Raw genomic sequence first — 18109 nt, 5'->3', positions numbered from 1 at the left:
ACCTGCAAAGCATTCCTCTGAGGTCTTGGGTCCGTCTGACCCTGCCACTGTGGAGAACGCCTGTCAACTTCCTTCCCGGGGATTCTCACTCCAGGGTGATGGAGTGAAGCCTGAGGCATGTTAGAGAAAAGAACTGAGCAGGAAGACAGAGGTCGTGACCCACGTCTGCCATTCGCCTTTGTGTGGAAAAGGAGAGGAGGATTTGGCTTTCCGTGTTTTTGTTTTGTTCAGTTCTGCTCTGTTACTGGGAGGGGCACCTTAATCACAGGGAAGGGTGTTCATCTGTGTCTACATTTGGTTTCCTTCTATTCTCCCTCTGCCAAGACTTACATAATTGTGTAGCGAAGCATTCAGTCCTTTCCCCAAACTCTCTTGGGAGGGTCTCTCTCCCAAGTGAGTCGTTACCGTTGCTGTTCCCCTCCTGTCAATCTTTTGTGCAAACCCTCCTTTGAATCCTGTTTCTCCAGTGTTTACCCTGGAAGGTCAAAGCCACCATGGCTCAGAGGCCATGGAAGGGAGAGCAGGGTGCCAGAGCGACGATGCTAGACAAAGCCCGGAGCTTCGTCTTCTGATGGTTAGAGCCCGTGTATGTTCTCAGTCCCCTTGGCCATCTGTGTGCCTTGAGAGCATCTCACTGGCCAAGGATGGGTTTGGTGAGGGTGACATGAGTGGTTGCAGGCAGCCTAGAGGCCCCCTTATTCATCTTTCTTTCCCACTTAGATAAGAGTGGCAGTGGGCTGCAGACTGATGTGGGGGAGAGGGGGTCATCACCCTACAGATGCTACAGGATGGGGCGGAGATAGCTTAGAACCTGACATACCAGGAGGATATAGCAAGGCAGTGCCTGAGCAGAACTCTGGCACATGTTTTTGCCCCTAGGACAACGTCTGTACTTGTTGACTCAGCAGGATGGCGGGGGAGTGACACTGGGCAACCAGGGGCTCTAGGACAGGCTCAGCTCCGGGGGCGATCAGGTTGTAGATAAGCAGAAACCTGGCTAAAATGCAGCCCTCACACTGGTATTTCCTCAGCGGCCTCTGTGCCGTTAGATGCCAGCACCACGATGCCATGCTGGCAAGTAAGAGCCAACGCAAGTTCTGTGGGTTCATATGATTCTGTTCGTGCTGGTAAATGTTTACAAAGGATCTGCCAAGTTGTTTTCTTCACGTGAAGGTTTTGCAACAGTGACTTAATCAAAGTCATAAGGAGGGGTGTGCATCTGTCTCTATATTTGGTTCCATTTTACTTTCACTTCTGCCTCATCATCCTTCATCACCTTGTGTTACATTAAAAAAAAATTCCTGCAATTATCCATGTCAATCATCATGAAAGTAGCCTGGTGCAATGGACAGAACACTGGGCTTAGAAAACCTGGGACCCACTTTTTACTCACTGCATTACCTTGGAAAAGTCCCTTTCCCCCCAGTTTTCTCATTCTATAACATAATAATACTCTCTGCCTGTTTACCCCTCAGGGATGTTGTGAGACTCAGAAAGACAACTGGATGGAAGCAATTTGTCTTCCTAAGTCGTTTGCCTCTTTCCGTCTCTCCCCCACTCCACCCCTACCTCTGGTTCTAGAGTTCATTATACTCTTATTTATGACCGTGTCTATTTTTCACTTCAATTCAGGTATGGCTTTCATCATCTGTTGTGGAGGCATTCTGCAAAACGAGTCTATGTGGAAGAGAACCCCTTCTCTGAAGAGGAATTAAGGCATCCGTTCCAGACACAAAGGCTCTTGCATTGGAGCTGGTACCCCAGGCACAGAGAGCACTTCCTGGGACCAGTGACTGAATCTACCTCCTAAGTATGTGCTGGGCCAGATGCAGTGGGCACAAGTGTTGTCCTGCCTGAAAGTCAATCCCGAGGTTCGTTGGGGCCATGACTGATTTTCCAAGGCTCTGCCCAATTAAGTACTAGCATGGGTGTTCCTTGAGAGCAGAACTTTTTTCTGTTTTACAAGCTGCTGCATCTTTAACTTCCAGAACAATGTCTGGTGTATAGTAGACACTCAATAAATGGAGGAATGAATAAAAATAAGTGGAATCAGTGGAAACCCTGCTCTTCCCCTAGAATCTTCACACAAGCCTTGCCCGGGAGTCCCCACCCAAGTTTTGTGATCATTGTTGATTCGAAGCACACCAGCTTTACGAAAATTTTCCAATAAGTTTACCCTAATAAAAAGAGACACAGAGAAAATGATTAAGACTTCCTTATCTCTCCCCTACTGCCACCACAATCACCAGCATCAATATAAAACATAAAAGGATAAGCATTTACTTATATAAATTATTATTAAGTCACATAGAAAACTAATTATAAATTATATATTAGGTAACTCATCTTATGTAAATATCCTCTGTATGAAGTTGTCAGGAAATCATGTCTCCTAATTATAGGTAGCTCGCAAATTAATTCGCTTGAATTCTCCTACCACTGTGATAACGCAGTGGAAGCAGAGCGAAGATCCAGGGTTAATTGTCACAAAGGAGTCCGCAGCTCACGGAGTCTTTTGTTAACCAAAATCGTCAATTGAGATAGATCCCCCTATTCCTACAACACCCATGAGATCTGTTTCCAGAAATACAACACCTGTCATTTGGATAAAAGGGACATGCTTATCCAGGCTTCACAGGGGAGCCTGTGCAAAGCTTTTGTGATCTGGCAGCAGGGTTGGTTATAAAGAGAGCGATGGACGCTGCACACAAGTTTTTGACGTAACCCAGTGTAGCCGTCAGGGTTCAGGAAAGAAAGAGAAACCACAGCAGTCATCTAAACGGGGAAAATTCAGCTTGAAGAATTGTTTCCTGGGTAATCGTTTACTGGAAGGGTGAAAGAGAACCCTGCAGAGAAGGGCTTCCATCCCTGGGACCGAGGGGAGGGTGAACAGACAAGAGACTTTCCTCTTAAAGGAGAACCTGCGAGGCTGAGACTTAACCACTGTGGCAAGAGGGAGCAACGCCCTGGCTGAGGAAACAATGAGGAAACTGGCTGGAGGCTGTTCTGGAACCCTGGGAACTGCCCACCCCACAGGTGTGGTGTAGCCTTGGGGGCCAGATGTGCAAGGATGTGCGGGCTTGCTGACTGAACAAAAGAACTCTTCTTCCTTCACCAACCCTCCACGCCCCTCCAGCGCCCTCTACTGGCAAAGCCTAACATGGCATGGCTGGCAAAGGAGAAATGAACCTCGCAGAGACCAGCTCTAGAATCACAAAGCAGCAAAGAAGGGTGTGCGTGGAACTTGGAGGCCAAACTTAATAACTGACACATCCCCGAGGGCATATGGGGTAAAAAGTATTTCTGGGTTTTATAGATTGAACCAAAGAGGCCATGAACCCTCTTTGCATTCACTGGGCTGAAGAAACTTGTTCCAGCCTCTCCCCCATCTTGTGACCCTGATTTATTGGCTGGCGTTAAATGAAACCACTTGTTCCCAACCCTGGCTCCAGGTTAGCACCATCCCATGAACTTTTACAAAATACTGAGTACTTGGCATCCGTATTTTCAAAATCTGATGGGGTAACTCTAATATGCGGCCAGAGTTGAAAACCTCTGGCAGGAAGAAAGCGGCAAAAAGTAAGCCTGCCACAAAAGTCATGTGTTTTAGGGGCGCTGTGAACCTTCAAAGGCTCTGCAGTGGAAAGGTCCTGGGGCTAGATGGCTCTGTTCCACCTGTGAAATTCCAGGCATATTAGGTAACCTCACTGAGCTTCTGTTTCCTTCTTTGTAAAATGAGAGATGGAAAGAAAAATATGATTTGTCCCAACATTATTAGGAAGAGCAAATGAGGTGATGCACGTGAAATATTTAGCACAGTGCTGGTAAGTATGCAACAGAAGTCGTGGCCATTCTCACTTGCAAAGACCACTTCTGCGTGACTTTCTCAGAATGGCTCCAAAGGGGCAAGACTTGCCAAGATTGGTGCCTAAGTGAGTAAACGTAACTAACTGTTGCGCATCAGAAAGAGGTGAGCGAATACCAAGCCATTACTAGACAGGTTAACATGACCTTCCGTTTATCTGGAGTACGCTTCTGTTCCCAGAATGGCTGCAGCGTAATGTGTACTCCTTTTGATAGATCGGTAAGACTTTTTGACTTAACGGTGAGAGTGGGGAGTCTGGGATCAGCTTTGCTGGTTCTGAACTGCTCATCTTTCACTCAGTCGTGTGGATATACATTTCTAAGCTCAGGATGGAGTTGCTTCTGCCCAGCGTGCCATGTCAGCAAACCAGAACTTAGATAACGTTAGTGTCCCTGTAAACGCTCTGCTTGATAGCATATCCAGCCAGCCAATGTCCAAACACCAAGGCAACTCTGGGCTCTATGCTTACTTCCTATTCTTTATTCTTTATCCCATAAAAATCTCCCTGCCTTCCGCCCCACTTTACAGTTCTCTGGACCCCTGGGCATAGAGACTGCCCATTCCGTGAAGTGTTAAGAAAGTTTGTTTGTATCATCTAAATTGTCTTCTTTACCCACAACAGCTGTGTGGCTTTGGGCAAGTTGATGAATCTCTCTTAACCTCAATAACAATGTTTGTGAAATGGGAGTTATTAAGAGGATTATATAAGATGATGAATAAAGGGCCTGGAATATAATAGGAGCACATTAAATGGCAGTTTCTTTTAGGTATAACTAAAAGGAAAAAAATATCCTCTCCGCTGATGTCTGGGAGGTTTCTTGGATAGGATAAAACTCACACTGCCATGTGCACTGGGAATAAAAGAAGGATCTATCCAAATATTAACTTTAATCTCAAAAAGAAGCAAAAGAGAGAGAAAAAAAAACTTGACATTTAAAGCTTTTGTGGGTACGTGGACTTAAATGTTGTAGACGGTCGTGTAGTGGGTCATTTTATTAGTCATTGGTGGGACCTCGGTACACAGACTGAGGATGTGAGAAAAAACAAAACACTGTTACCGCTTTGCCCCGAAAGAAGGAATGCTATTTTCATGGCGTAATTACAACTTTGTTGAGTACCTTGCAGCAGTTAGGAGATTAGACTTGTATATGTGTGTGTGTTGAGGGCAGGTGGCAGGGAAGGAGAGTGTTGCAGACTTAATTACCTGCTGAGATGAGACAGGTAATGGAAACCGATAGGAGCTGCACAAAACTCAAGAGCAGATACTATCTAGAGGTGTTCAATCACTAGAGGATCATAGGTCATTGCAAATTTCGGAATAAACCCGGGAATAACAGTATATCCATAAACCAACCTCTTGCAATAGGTTTAACTTTTTGACTTTCCTCCCGTGATCATGGGCATAGTCATATTTAATGTACATCCCGCATTTAAAATGTATGTGTTGAATTTCCTTTAGGTAGAGTAACTTCTCAGTATATCTCTATCTGGCCATGGATTGTGGTGGTAGGCAAAATCAAAGAACTGGATTGTAACAGTCAATTGAGCCTTCCCTATGTTTATTCTGCAGCTCCAGTAGAGGAGAAAAGAGGTCTAGGAGTTCCAGAGGGTGACATCCATGACATGTGACATGAGTGGTGGTCCATACTGAGGTTGAGAATGGGAACAGGCAACAGCTGCAGCACAGAGTTGAATTAGAAGCAAATAGGAGACCTCCTTTGCCCCCAATACACTGCTGCATATTAAAATCACCTGGAGAGCTTCTACGATGCCCTATGCCCAGGCTGAATATGCCCAGAATAATTGAACAAGAATCCTTGGGAGATGAGACCAAGGCATCGGTGTTTTAAAAGCACCCCAGATGACGCCACTCTGCAACCGGAATAGAGAACCACTGCTCCAGGTAACCTGTGTTGGAGGAGGGCAGAAAGGTGGCTATCTGGGCTTAGAGGTAAGAAAACTGAAGTCCGCTGAAGTTCAGTGATTTGTCGAAGACCACAAACGACAGCTTTGGCATAAGTTTTAAACAGGCTTCCGGACTCTGTATCAGAACGATCTTTCTGGTGGTCTTTCCCATTCTTTGATCATTCTAGAATTCTACAGGAAGTTGCTTCCTGAGAATAATTTATTTCAAAAGGATTATTTCGGGTTTGTGAAAGGACAAGGGAATTCAAGCCAAATGATCAGGGCAGGTGTTTGAGTGAAAAATGCCGAGAAAGGATGTCAGTCTGGGAAGCTCATCTTTCTGGGACAGTTGGCTGGTGGGGACATGACTGGGTGCCCTTCAGCCCATCATTAGAGTGCTGTTGTTGATTCTCCCTTACAGTGGAATGCAGGGTGGCACAGAGATGTGAAGAACAACACAGGTGCTCTGAGATAATTAATTCAGGAGGTCCCAGGTGGTGGGTGAGGCAGGTGGTATGAAGAACAGACATCTGCCACAGTCTCGAGAATTCCTACAGGGTGACCTTGTCAGTTGAGTCTTTGGGGGGTTTTTTTGTTTTTTGTTTTGTTTTGTTTTTTGAGGTACGCGGGCCTCTCACTGCTGTGGCCTCTCCCGTTGCGGAGCACAGGCTCCGGACACGCAGGCTCAGCGGCCATGGCTCACGGGCCCAGCCGCTCCACGGCATGTGGGATCTTCCCGGATCGGGGCACGAACCCGCGTCCCCTGCATCGGCAGGTGGACTCTCAACCACTGCGCCACCAGGGAAGCCTGAGTCTTTGGTTTTTTAAGGTGCTCTGGTCATGGTCAAAGCTTTAAGTATGTCCTTACCTGGGGCTCCCACCAGAATTCTGATACCTATTCTTAAGCTTTCATTATTTAAAGCCACTTTAAAATGGGGTGGAAATCTTATCTCCCCCAACTTTTTTTTAAAATGAATGTCATATTTTCAAATCAAACCTACTATATAACTTTCAGATTCTTTTTAAAGCAAGTTTATGGCCCAAGAACAGTTTGGGCTTCAGTGAAATACCTCCAGAAGTGAAGAGAATAACTATATCTGGGAAGAACTCTGGCTTTATGTTAGAGCTCATCTACTTTCAGGAGTGATCAAGGAGATAGGAGACCTTTTTGTTTCAGGACAGAGGAAAATACAGGAGAAACCCTCACAGAGGATCCCTCTGAGACAAAGAAACAATACGTCACCCTGGAAGATGCTCAGAACCGAGGATCGGAAGTGCTGGCTTCTAGCCAGGACTTTGCCACCTGTGTTAGCTCTCTGAGACTCCTGAGTCATAAGGTGGGATTCTCCTAACTATTCTCTCTATAGTATAATACTTTCTAGCACTAGGATTCTAGGAGAAGCACATGGCTCTTAATAAAGTGATGTTGGAACGTGCTTTATGATTTCCATCTGAAAAGCTAAATATATCTATGCTATTTTCTTTTATTATCAGAAATATCCTTTCACTTGAATAATTTAGAAATTAAAGTATAGTAAGAGAAATCATCCAGTGTGTGTGTGTGTGTGTGTGTGTGTATACATACATATATATAAAATCAATGACAGAACTGGGGCTAGAGGAGAAAAAAGAAGACCTTTCAGGCAAATGTAATAGCTCAAAAGAACAGGTTGGGGCTTCCCTGGTGGCGCAGTGGTTGAGAGTCCACCTGCCGATGCAGGGGACGCGGGTTCGTGCCCCGGTCCGAGAAGATCCCACATGCCACGGAGCGGCTGGGCCCGTGAGCCATGGCCGCTGAGCCTGCGCGTCTGGAGCCTGTGCTCTGCAACGGGAGAGGCCACAACAGTGAGAGGCCCGCATACCGCAAGGACAGGTTGAAGAGCCAGACCAAGTACAGTTTCCTGTCTTGGCTGTGAGAGAAGCTCGGTCACCTTGTGACTAAAGCCACATTACTCTTGACCACCTGGAGGTATGTGAGTAGCTCATTCTTTTCAATGCACCACACATTGGTTAAAATGAGGGTTAGTTTGCTTTCCTGATAACCCTACACAATGGAAGAAAAATGCATTAAAGAGTAAGAAAGACAGTTCACAATTTAAAGAAAACAGAGGATAGAGGAATATGTCAGTTGTGACCATGGGGATGCCACCAGCAAAATCTAACTGTGGGAACATTTACAGGATAAAAGAGTCCACGTCTTTAACAAATACATTTCAAAAATAAGTTGAGAGGTGAAACTATAGGTTCAAAAGAAATTTGAGAAGCAGCAACCAATTGTGTGGACTTTATTTGGCTTGTGATGAAAAAAAGAAATACCCAACTGTAAAACAGTGTTATATTTGAGGCAAGAAATTGGAACAGTAACTAGATATCTGTTATCAAGGAATACTGGGAAATTTGGATGTCATGATGGTATTGTGGTTACTCTAAAATAGAGTCCTTAATCATTAGAGATACGTTAGTGAGATATTTACAGATTAAATGATACCATTATGGACTTTGCTTCAAAATAATATAGAAGAGGGAAATGGACAGGGATATGACTGAAACCAGACTGGCATAAGTTGATAATTATTGAAGCTGGATGATGGATACACGGAGGTTCATTATACCATTCTGTTTACTTTTGAATATGTTTAAAATTTTCCATGCTGAAAAGAAAAGTAGATGACAGCTATCATGTAGTAAGAAAGAATCTTATGGAAACGAAAAAGTTGCTTTAAGATCATAATTATTTAGTCTCCTCTCAACCTCTTACCAACATCATTTTCAGTATTACCAACATCTTCAGCATCAGCTAGCAGAAACAGTCTCCTAACTTAACTGGATTCACCAGTCCAGACCACCACTGACAGTTAGAAACCGATTGGGAAAGGAATTTTTTCCGAACAGCACCTTGTTATAACAAGCTTTTCCAAGTCATAGTAAACAGTAAAGAAAGCACAAAGACCAAAAAACAAAACAAAACAAAACAAAAGACACACACACACAAAACCACTCTGATTCTGGATTTTTTAACCCTGATAATTTATGGTAGGTTTCTTTATTTTTTGAATATAAAGTGACAGAAATAATTTGCCATTAGAAAAGAGAAAGAATCTTTGACTATTTACAGCTTTTATACATCACAAAGTTTTTCTTGTTTTTATGTTGTGTCTTTTTTTTTAATTCATTTTAATTTTTGTTCCTGCATCATTTGAACAAGTCCAAACTGGAAATCTATACAGCTCACAAAAAAGCCCTCCACCCAAAAGACCCCCCCCCCAACCCCCATGAGAAACAAGATAAATCAAAAGAATGAAATCAACTTATTTCTTTTTTTCAAGGTAAGTCATTTGCTTATATATATACTTGTAATTATTTTTTTTCAAGTTCAAACACCAAAATCCAAGAGAGAAAGGAAAAAAATAAAAAGACCCAGTCATCCGCCCTCTCCCCCCACTCCAGAATCTCAGTTGATCCCTACACGTCCAAAATAAGAAATATATATTTACAGAAAACAAAAACAAAACAAACAAACAAAAAAAGAACTTGGAGGTGGATGGACTGGGGATCTGAGAGTCAAGAGGAAGAAGAGCCGGCCCCAGGGACGGGAATGGGATCTGGGCCTCACAGAGTCAAGGCGAGCCTGAGTCCTCTGTGTTTTCCCTGGGGAGGGTACCACACTGGGAAAGCTAGAAACGTGTCCTCTGTGCCATGGTGCCTCGGGAGGGGTGCGGCTCTGAGTTTGCAACCCAGCCCTGTGGTGGATTCGTATTTTGTGGTTTCCACCATCACCCCCTCACGCTCACACACATATGCGTGCACGCACACACTCACAGGCACACACGCGCATGTGCCAGTCACTGCGGCACAGTGTAATGATGACAGTGCTGGAGGTTTGGCTTCTGTCAAGTGGACGAAAGAGATTGGCCCTTCGGGACGAGAGCGCATTGCCCTATCTTGTCCCTTTTCTGATCTCCACTGTAACATGCCGTCTAGGGCCTTCAAATGTTTCCAGCTACACTGAAATATTAATGCTGGGATGCTCATTGGGTAACAAAGCTCCTACGGAGATTTGCCCCCTGCCCTCCTCCTACAAATTCCCTTAACAAACAGGTACACCCACTTAACCAGGTGTGGGATGCAACCTGAACTAGGGAAAAACCTGAGGCAATGGAAGCCATGTTGTTTCCTGCTCACCTTTGAAAGGTTTCGTTCCCAGGCTTCAGAAAGCAAACAGAGGGCATGACAAACCCATCCCTGGCTTGCCTCCCTTGCTTCCTTCTTCCTTCCTTAGTCCCTTAGTCTTCGGCGCAGAAAGCCCAGTATATCCCCTTGGGTTGGTCACGATGTCCCTCCAATACAAGAACTCAGGATGTGGCATTAGACAAGCCAGGGTGAACACAAGAGAATCTTCTGGGGAAAATGCCAGGCAGGATGTGACTAAGCTCGGGGGTCCCTTTCCTGGGGGACAGAGAAACTGAACCAGTGGTAGCCGTGGCGTGATGAAATGCATGCCTTGTTCAAGATTCTGCAGCAGCTTGGAGAACTAGTGCACCCGAAATGGCTGAACAGCTTCTATCTCTTTTCAAATTATGAGAGTTTTTTTTTTTTTTTTAAGGGCACAGGATATAAAATAGAATGAGCACGCCATCTGTGTCAGAAGCATGTGGACTATTCCTGGGGGCAGACTCTAGGTTGCTCTTGCTAAATCTCTAAATGCCGATGCAAGTGGATTTTTCCCCCTGCCTCCCTTGGTCAAATTTCTGATTTTTTTCAGCCCTCCCTAAAAGCCCTCACTTGTCCCTTTTTCATGCAGCCCCACCCAGAGTCCTTTTCTTCCTAACCCTCTCCTGCTCTTCCAAACCTCTCATCCAGGGCTTTTAAAGACCACCGATCATTTCCTTACGTTCCTCTCTGTCGCAAAAGAAAATACTAAATGAAAACGATCAGTCAGAGAAAACTTTCATAGAGCAGAACTGGGCAGAAGCAAAGCTGCTTTCCAATCTTTTTACTTTGATTTTGTTTACACGGTAAATGAGGAGAAAGGTGAACAAAGAGTTATGATTCCCCCAAGGAAACTGACTTCGATGGGAGCCTTGAAATAGAAAGGACGAGATTTACTGGGAAAATGTGTTCTTTCCAGGGCGAGAGTCAAAGTGCGGCCTCAAGCCACGATCACATTTGCTGACACCTATAAAAACAGGCTGTGGCTTACCGCAGATGGCAACGGAGTTTCTAGTGAACATCAAAGAACCCCAAACATCAGGACTGAAGAAGAGGCACCAGAGTTGCGCTCAGTGCCTTGGCCTCCGCTCCTTCCATAACCTTTTCCTCCACCTAACGGCAGTCCCACCCCACCCCAGACCCCAGACCAGTAACTCCAACCTCTGTGTAATCGAAGCCTCAAGCATCACACTCTCTGACCCAGCTCCTACTTCCCAGATCGCTCTTTCTGGCAACTGACTCAGTAATTCAGGCACCCCAGTCTGCATCTCGATCCCCTCCCCCTACCACACTTCATTATTCCTGATTCCCTAAAAAAGCCTCACTTTTCCCCTCACCCAGCTTAGATTCCAGGGCCAACCATAATCACCGCTTTGCAGTTGCCCTTGACTGTGTTTCTCGTGCTGCCCTCATTGCATTTACCTGGCTAACCCCCAGCTGTGTTTAAATCTGACTCTCCACTCTAGCCGAGCAGCTGAATGCAGCCGAAGAAGATTCTTAAGTTACTTTTAAACTCACGGCTGGCAGCATCTCAAGTAAGTCCTTCGTGCCACCTAGGACACCTCTTACAGTCACTTTCCCTCCTCACTCTTCTGCTGTATGGCAGTATGAGTAATTCAGGCCTTCTTTTCCTCCCAAACCTCCAATACCCATTCCCCAACACTCACTATTGGCTGATGAACTCCCTTGGTAATTCACTACAAAATTATCAGTCAGAAAAGACGTATTCCCAGCATCACATCCACCAATCCCCCTGCACCTGTGCCCCACTCTCTCCCTTCTGTTACCATAACAACCTGGTTAGGATCCTAAAGCCAGTCCCTCCACTTGTGCCCTGGATCCCTTTCCCTCTCACTTCGTCGAAGACATCACTCCAGCAATCATCCCCTCTCCTCAAGGATCAGCAATTTCCCCTCTTTACTGGATCTTTCTGGTCAGCATGAAACAGAATGTTATTTCTTCCATCTTTTAAAAAAATAACCTCCTTGGACCTCACATCCTTTACTATCTACTATTATTCTATGTTCCCTTTACTGCAAAAGAGTGCCTTTTCATATTGTTTCCACTTCCTCTTCTCCAACTCTTTCTTGAACCCCCCCGACCATGCTATTGCCCCCCCCCCCACCCAGTTCACTGAATCAGCTGTTTTCCAGGTCATGAAAAGGACGACCTCCCTGTTGCCATGGAGGCCACTCCTGGCCACTCCTCAGTGCTAGTTTCTCCCCATCTCCTGGGGCTTTGAACAACCCCCCCACCCACCCAGGGCTCAGGCCGAGGGACTCTTCCGTCTGTACTCACTCCTAGATCTAGTCTCATGGTTTCAGATACCAACCAAATGTCTCTGAATTCCAAATTTATATCTTCAGGCTCTACCTCTTGCCCTCACTCCAGGTTCATAGAGCCAACAGTCTAATCAGCATTTCCACTTGGACGTCTGATGGACATTTTAGCCTTACTAGAAGGAAATCTTTCCCAGTCTCCTTCACCTCCAGGATTCCCATCTTATTAATGGTGACTCCAAACTTACAGTAGCCGAGGCCAAAAATTCTACGATCATTCTTGATTCTTTCTTTTCTCTCCCTCAATATCTAATTCCTCAGCAAACCCTTCAGAGTATTTCTGGAATCCAGCCACTTCTCACCACCTTCACGGACACCGTGGCCCAAGCCACTACATCTCTTACCTGGAGGGAGGCCACAGGCTCCTGAGTAGCCTTGCTGCTCCTTCCCTTGCCTACCCTCTCACAGTGTATTCCCAACACAGTGGTCACAGTGCTGCTTTTGAAATGGAAATCGGTTCCCATCACTCTCTACTCAGACCCTTCTAGTGATTTCTCATCTTGCTCTTGGTAAAAAGGCCTTACAATGGCCTATAAGGCCCGTGGGCCAATGCCATCTCTCTGACCTCATCTGCCACACTCACCTCCTCACTCATTGGCCTCTGCCACACTCACCTCCTCACTCATTGGCCTCCTGGCTCTTCCTCAAGTATGTCCAACATGTAGTTTGACCTCAGGGCCTTTGTGATTGCTTTCTCTTCGCCTGAAAAACCCTTCACAAAGACAACTCCTAGTCTCACTCCCTTGTTTCCTTTTAAGCCTTTGCTCAACTGTCACCTTTTCATAGAAACTTTTCCTGTCCACCCTATAAAAAGTAGCAGGCCCATGTCCACCGCATCACCACTACCCCCCTCAATCTGCCTCATTTTTCTCCACTGCACTTTGAAGTGTCTGACATGAAATATATTTATTGATTTTTTGCCGATTTCCTCTCATCAATATGTAAGCTTCACAAGGGCATGGACCTCGCATTCTTCTCTTTTGTATCCCTGGCCTGGGGGTTCCATTCCATAAACATCAGTGCATGAACAAACAATCACTCCAAAACATGCTCCTACACTGCAGGCCAAGTCTCCCCCAAAGAAGAGTTTCCGTCAAAAACAAAAATCTGATTGTCTATTCTAAACAAATTTGTAAATGACAAGAGTAGAGCTTTCCTTTCTGATTTAAGAATTGCCCTTGGGTTCATTATGTTTTTATAATTAAGAAAAAAACTTCCTTGAGTCTCAAAGGCTCTCTTGCTGTTGCCTAACTCTTAAATCCCTTGTGGGTCCAGCAGAATTTATAGAGACTCAATATTTGGAAGGATAGTTAACATTTTTCAGCCTTTCTGGTTTGCTTACAACATATGATCTACTGCCTTTCAATAATATTATAGCTTAAAAGATCATGTCTGAGTCAGTTAATTCCATGTTAATATGTGTAAGACTCGGGATTAAATCAATCTGTAAAAAATGCCTATTTGTAATCAAATCTACCAATTTCCTTCCTGAAGTAAAGAGTAACCAGATTAGAAACCTGGTGTTTTCTCGGGGGACTGGCAGATATAATTTTATTTAAAAGATTTTCTCTCTCAGAGGTGACAACTTTGTGATCCAAAGTTGAGAAAAGCCCCATCTAAATTCTATTTCCCTGATGTACTTTTTTCCCACAGCACCCTCTGCCTTCCCAATTTAAGTAAATGTAGTCATAATGGGGCTACAGTTCTTCTACTCAGAACACTTTTGACTGGAGAATGGAAATCGTTGGAGAGGAGCTGCCCTAAAGATCTGTGGACACATTTTGGAAGAGTCAAGGTGCAGTGCTTACCAAGGTCTACCTGGAAGCGAGGCTACGCCCCTTTCTCAAGTCAGCGTCACCGTTTCTCCTGAACAATCAATACCTGCCCAGCTTCCCCTGCTGCGCAAATCTCTTATGGAATAAACCAGAGCATCTGGGTGTCGGTGTCACTGCCTCCTCACCCCCAAACCGTTCTACCCTGATTTCTCCTTTCCTTGCTTTTGAATTTTTCTCAGCTCAGTAAAGAGCAATTTTCAGAAGAAAGGTTTTTGTCCCCTTGTCACCATGTCTGTTTCCTAGTTCACCTTCTCTCTCTCATCCCAATAGAGGGACAATGTTAACGATTAATAAAATAACGTACAACAGCTCATTGGGTGAGATATTTAGAAAGTCTGGGGCCGCCAGGCCAAGGAGAGCTGAGGAGAGTGTCATATCCCCAGCACCTTCAGACTGGAACGCAAGCATCCCCCGTCTCACAGGGCTTGTGCTTTGAGACATTAAAAAAGAGAGAAGATGATGACAGCCACAGGATGCCTCTGTGCACACGACAGGCACCTCAACCAAAGCCCCGGTGCACACTCTCAAGGAGGTCGCCTGATACTCAAGAACACACCCCCTCTCCACTAGGTGAACCACAGGTTATCACCGGAACAGGCACACACTTTCCCAGCATTCGACCTTGAGTTGAAGCATCTGGTAGTAGGCCCTTCGTGTTTGCTTATCATTCTCCTTTTAAAACTTCTCCATCTTCCCAAGTTAACAAACAAACAAACAAACCCATGAGAAATTACCAATGGTTTCTTTTAACGATCTAAGAGTTTAGATAATAACACGGCTTAAGGACTACATTCCTCCTTGAGGCGGGGGGCGGGGGGACACCAAATCCATGAAGAGGAACCAGGAGAGCCACCAAGAAGGCTGAGAGGTGAGGAAGAGTTTCCACGTAAGAAACCTGGAAGGTTCCATGATAAAAGCCACCTCACCACAGCTAAAAACATAGGTATTTTGGTCTATTTCCTATCCTAGCCATCATTCTTCTTGTTCAGTACCAACCACTGGAATTGGTTTTGGAATCATGGCTGCTGGGCCAGGAGCGAGAACAAGTGCCCCAAAGAAGAGACGGCTCTGGAAGAGAGAACAAGCTCCCCCAAACGATGGGATTAGAGGACATATGCTGATTCTGTTCGTTCTGTGTGAATTTCCATACCAAACTCTGCCTGTAGGATGTTTGATGGGCGATGACCAAGTAGATTTCCCCACAATGGGGCAAAGAAAATGAAAACGAAACAAAGGAAACCAAAAAGTGATGATGACAGCCCCAGAAGATCACAGTTTTGTTCTTGGTCTCATTCATCTTTCCACTCACTGGACTTTACCCACTTACCTGAATTACCATGCGGGTAATTCTTTCATGTTAGCTACAGAAAGCAAGAGGCCAAGGAAAAGTGTGAGCTGCCCAGGTGCCCATGACCAGATGGACAAGCCTGGCTTGAGGAGAAATCAAAACCGCGCTACCAGAGGAAATTACATCCTGCCCCCGGCCTCCGAGAGAAGGAGTTTAAACTCATTGTGGAGGCTGCTGCCCAGCAGAGCCCTCGACTCTGAAATGGACTCTCCCCTCCACTGCTTTTCCACGGGACACCTAGCACCCAGGCCCAATAAAATCTACTCCCAATGGGAAGCTACCCGCATCTTGCTTGTGCTCTCGGCTTAGAACTCCAGTCTCGTGCACGCATGGATTTTCTTTGGAAAACTTTGCCCTTGTAATGCTTCCTCTCTTTCTCTATGAGCTAACTTTTTGGCAGCTGTACTGAAGGGTTGGCTTTTTCATTTCTACCATAATCTTTAATACTAAGCACAAAAGCTCTGTAGTTTTGATTAAATAATTCTGTTATTTCTTGCCCTTAGGGTCCCCATGAATCCTTTTATTCCCCTCCCCGCGTCAGTGAATAGAGCTGCAGTAGAGCACGGAATGGCCATCCCAGGCACTAAGATGTTCCGAATGCTCATCAGCTGTTGGCCCTGTTACTCCTCATGAAGGAGCATCAGGACCAAGCATCTGTAGTGACCCTCCTGTGAAGGATGACGTTCCCATGGACTGAAGATGGGACAGCCCCTGCCCCTCTCTCTTAGCTTCCTGTAACACCATCATGATTTCAGGTGGCCTATGGGGAACAGAAAGGAGTGGATATTTGTCATTGGCTTGATTCTAAACTTTGAGCTCAGGGAGGGCTCTAGTACCTTCTGCTACAGCAGCCCCGTACGTGAGAATAAAACTCACCTCCTTCCTCTGCCCCTATTCTCTCCCGAGCGAGGGTCCTGAGCCAGGCTCTGGGAATGACCACACTGTGCGATCGATGATACAGAAGACAACCACCCTCCACTGCCCCAAGCGGCTATTACTTTTGCAACTTCCTATTTCTTCTCCTATCTTTCCCCTGGGGCAGGAGGGAACAATGAAATGAAAAAAAATTTTTTCTACATTGAACTAGGACACTTAGAACTCTTTCACTGCTCTTGGTAAGCAGCGTGCTCTGTACATGAACCAAAATCTGTTCTGTGGCAGAAACTAAAGACTATCCTCTTTGGAAAGACTGATGATTACTTCCTGATCTTAAGTCATTCATCAGTGAACAGGTGGACTGTAAAAGAAGATGGTTGCAGGATTCCCTGGCCCTTGGGTGCGTAATGATTTTACCGCTATAATCTTGGGGTGACATGAAGGTTTCGTAAGAATTCTCAGGAGACCTTTATTAGTCTTTGCAACGTCCATGCTGCCCCGCCTCTGGGCTTTAGGCAGCAATAATTATTACGGGGGATAATTGCTTCCTCCTGGAATTCCTTGCATGCATGAACTTCCTTATATTTCTATGTAGGCTTCCAGAACTAACTCACGCCTTAAAACTGGCATCAAGCTTGCTGTGTTTGAACTTGACTAAGTTACCCAGAAGAAACTAAAAGGCTCTGTCTTGAGGTTGCCCTCTTCACTGTGAGCTGATTAAAACCACTGATACCTTCAGAGTACCATGACTTTCTCGCACAGATCCTTGAAGTCTCCCTTCCCCATGGAACACTCTGGAAGAGATCCTCTGTCTCAGTTTTCCTTGAGCTTTTTATTTGAGTGGGTTACATGCTACATACAAATTTTTTAATGATAAAAAATCATTCACAATGTGTCGCCCCACAAAATTCAAAACCGTTTTTGTTATTTAGCCTTCAACTCTTCTTCATTATAGAAACTCTTCTATTCCTTTCTCGTTTTTTGTTCTTACCCCTTTGACTGGTCTCTGTAGACTAATGTGGACTCTGTGTGTGTGTGTGTGTGTGTGTGTGTGTGTGTGTGTGTGTGTATGGCTTTGTGAAGAAGACAGGTTCTCATGGGAAAGATTTGGGTAAACCATAAACTAGCTGCCTGGCTTTCCTGACTTTTATCCATTAGATGCTGAACACAGCGGGGGTGGACAATTCAGGCAGCACTGTTTTCTGAGCTAGGCCGAGAGTTGGAAATTCAGACAAGTTTTGGTTCCGCCAAGAATCTCCTGTACAACCTCAGTTCTGACCGCTCAGCAAATTTTGCCATGCTTCAACATTTTCATCTTTAAAATTAAAAGACGACCGTATTTCCATGCCAAAGGAAGCCATTCACAGGGATGGTTGTGGCGGAGGTCTAAGTGGGATGCTGGTGACCCTGGAAAACTCTATCCTTCTCCAAGCACGGGTAGAAGAGTCAGGCTGAGAAACTGCCGTAGCTCAGGACCATTTGACATGGGAGTTAAGCTACGAATGCTCAAGAATGACTCCTCAAATGTCTATGTACCCCCATTTCTCGTGCCTGCTACCGAGACACAACCAACGTACTTGCCCTGATCACTGAAAGTGCCCAGGAGTCCCAGGAGGAGTCACAGTAACAAGGTTGTTCTCTTTTCTGGGATCCTAAGTACACAGTTATGTGCAGCAGGATATATTCTCCATCGTTAAAATGCAGCGGGGCTGACTGTACGAGGCGTGTTGGG

The sequence above is a fragment of the Globicephala melas genome, chromosome 10, assembly GCF_963455315.2.
Source record: "Globicephala melas chromosome 10, mGloMel1.2, whole genome shotgun sequence".
In the NCBI taxonomy this organism is placed as follows: domain Eukaryota; kingdom Metazoa; phylum Chordata; class Mammalia; order Artiodactyla; family Delphinidae; genus Globicephala; species Globicephala melas.
This window is presented reverse-complemented; position numbering follows the sequence as displayed.